The following is a 3357-nucleotide window of genomic DNA, read 5'->3' as shown; positions in this document are numbered from 1 at the left end:
GGATGAGGATCCCCTGACGTGGCTGAACCCATTGAGTAACTGACATGCGGGGCCTAGCAAGCATGGGGTCCGCCAGTAAGTGACCGAAAGGGAGGGTAAGGCAGGGATACCTACGTCAGAGGATCCACTTCCACTATACTACTTTGACCAAATGTTAGAGTAATAATATATGACATGCAACTTACACAAATGTTAGAGTAATAATATATGACATGCAACTTACACAAAGCATACAGGGTCTATTGTGTTTTTCGAGGCAAACTTTGACCAAATGTTAGGGTAATAATATATGACATGCAACTTACACAAAGCATACGGTCAAATTCGTATGTGAAAGGAGTTTCCAATGATATAATTATCACATTATACATCTCATGTACTATTAATCTTGTCAATAGTCAAATTGGAAACCATCTCGAGTACAAATCTAGGAGTACGTACGGATCTAACAATATTGCTTGGGCGTTGTTAAATGTTGATACCTTTTTGATCAAAGTAGAGATACTTTGACTACACATAAAACTTATATGTAAACTAGAAAGGATAGGGGAGTATATTGTACGTTCAAAAACGAAACGAACATTGAATACCCTTTATATATGATTTGCGGATGCTATGATCACCGGTTCAAAATTTTGAATCCGCCTTAGGTATCACGTGCCCCCACTCGTTCCCTCTCGATTTCATCTCGGGGTCCAGAGATCTATTGAAAGAGGACTAGGGTGGGTACATGCGAATGATACTCGGCGGAATGTTCAAATGAAGCATGCGGGAGGATGGACTCGACTGGAGGGCGACATCATCGATGGAGAAGAGGGTTGGAGAGGAATGAGAAATAAGCAAACGCCACATGATTATACTTGAACGGCTCAAATAAACAATAAGTTGTCCCGCTTGGCCTACATAGTGAAAGGCCTAATGCGCAACACGGAGCACTGACGCTCGAATATGGCCGGGAAAACAGGGAAACCGACATGTGGGGCACACCCGTTGGGACGACGTAGTGCAGACTAGTCCAATGGAGGAGCTGGCCCACGACCTCCTCGCCACCGACAACCGTTCATGTGGGTCGTTGGGGCCAACAACGGGGCACAGCTCCAGCACCGCCTCTAGACACGGCGACCGCGGTGAGCGACACGCTCATATCGTCGCTAGACACGGTCGGTTTCAGTGTGCCGAGGGTGGCGTTAGTGCTGTGGCACAACCAACGGTATGTTTGGTTTGTGCCCAAGGTTGACCCATCAAAGCATTGGGTAGCCAAAATTTTGGTGGAGGTATTGGTTGCCCATGATTTGTCCGACATTGGCAAGAAAAATGAAGTAGAGTTGGCTAGAGTTCATTGGCATGCCAAAGAAATGGCAACCATCCAAACAAAGACCAATCTTTGGGTCATGACCAAAATTTTGGTTGAGGTATTGGTTGCCCATGATTTGGCCGACATTGGCAAGAAAAATGAACTAGAGTTGGCTAGAGTTCATTGGCATGCCAAAAAAATGGCAACAATCCAAAAAAAGACCAATCTTTGGGTCATGACCAAAATTTTGGTAAGGTGCACTTTGGCCACAATCCAAACACACCCCAACACCCGGCTCGTCGAGGATGCACGGGGCGCCGCGACGCGTCCGCAGAGTGGTGTAGCGCAGCCAACTGCATCCTCTGGACCTGAGACCATGCCGGGTCGTCTTGCTTTTTCAATGACATGCGGGGATCGCATGTGAGCAAAGGGCATCTCCAACGTTGCCACGACCGCAGCTGACTACCCTGGCACACCAAAACCCTCGTCCCTCGCGCCATCGCGCAGTGCGTTCCCAGCCGGCGCCAGCTGCCCGCATTCATGCCGTCCGTTCGTATGTCGTCGTTAAGAGGCTCGATGCCCGAGGAACCAACTCCGGCGACTTAATGACGCACCCGGACGCTTGGCCTCACCGGAATGCACTAATTAAAGCGGCAACGCCCAGCTAACCTCCACACCATAGCGCATCGTCCTCCTACCTGGCACCACATCCGCTGTGACCGCAAGTGCGAACGCTCTACGGGAGAGCTTGTCTTCGGGGATGAAGCTCGAGGTCGCCGCCCTTGCTCAAGTCGCCTCTCGCGACGCAATAGCGGCGTAGCCGGACGCGGATGCGACCGCACAAGCGGTGGCCATGCTGGCGGCCGACGACGGGAGCACCGTCAGCCACGCGTCCTACTTGCCGCCGTCCAACGTCTGGCACCGCCGAGGTCGGGGACTCCTCCGAGGATGAGTAGGGCATGGGAGGCGGCAGGGCATGGTGTGCCAACTGGCCGGTCCGTATCCCGTGTTCTACTCTTCCTCGCCGGATACCGCACCTTCACTTCACGGGTCTTGAACCCCGCCCCCGTACATAGAGATCGCAGATGGAGGATGTCGGTCGCCGCCGTAGAATAGGTTTAGGGTCGGGTTTCTTTTATTTTTCTGTCCTATAAAAGTTTGAAATGTAATGAAAATCTGTTGTGTTTGCATTAATCTCGGCCGGTGTATATGAACTTTCACAATAATATACATATTGTAGGAGTACTAGCAAGATGCCCGTGCGTTGCACGGAAGATCAAGATCTTGTGGGAGAAAAGGATGAACGAGGGAAAGCCTTATCTGCAAATGTGGAGAGGAGTGCGGGTAAATTGTCATAGTTTCCTTCCTATCCGTTAGATATAGATCGGACGGCCTATATTGCAGGATGACAGGCACACCATCATCACCAACTCTGCTTTTTATTGAACCGAGACAAATCTAACATGCGAAGTAAAATAAAGACATAGGGTCTATACATACACAAATTATCTTAGGCACTCCAATAGTACGTCCACTACACATTCACGCATTTCACATCTTTCTACATCTACGGGAACCTACGAAAGGGTTAACGTAAATTGACTCTCGCTCTCCTCCCCTGATTTTCATGGTGGTGGGCCCCTCCCTCCCCCCCAATCTACAATCAACAGCTCACACGTTTCACATTACGTTAATTACGTAACTAGGATTACGTAGGTGTAGCATTACTCGTCCTAAAAAACCCAACTAAGCCAACGTCCCAGCATATCGCGCGGGAAAAGACCCGGCCGCGCCGTTTTAGTCGGGATTACCGGATTACTAGTAGTAGTATCGATGGATCGCGCGAAGCAACAAAAATTTTTTTAGGGGGCGAAGCATCTAGTTTAAAAGGAAAAAAGGCGGTACACTCACAGCACTCCTGTCGCGGTCGCATTGCACCCCACACACGTTCGGTCCTGCACACGGCTCACGCAAACGGAACGTGCTTCGGCTTGCCTCTTCACTGACACGTGGGACTGCACTTGGAGAAACCGACCATGCGCCAAACTCCCCCCGCCCACCAC

The sequence above is a fragment of the Triticum aestivum genome, chromosome 3D, assembly GCF_018294505.1.
Source record: "Triticum aestivum cultivar Chinese Spring chromosome 3D, IWGSC CS RefSeq v2.1, whole genome shotgun sequence".
Classification (NCBI taxonomy): domain Eukaryota; kingdom Viridiplantae; phylum Streptophyta; class Magnoliopsida; order Poales; family Poaceae; genus Triticum; species Triticum aestivum.
The sequence above is the reverse complement of the archived record's forward strand: the minus strand, read 5'-3'. Positions refer to the sequence as shown.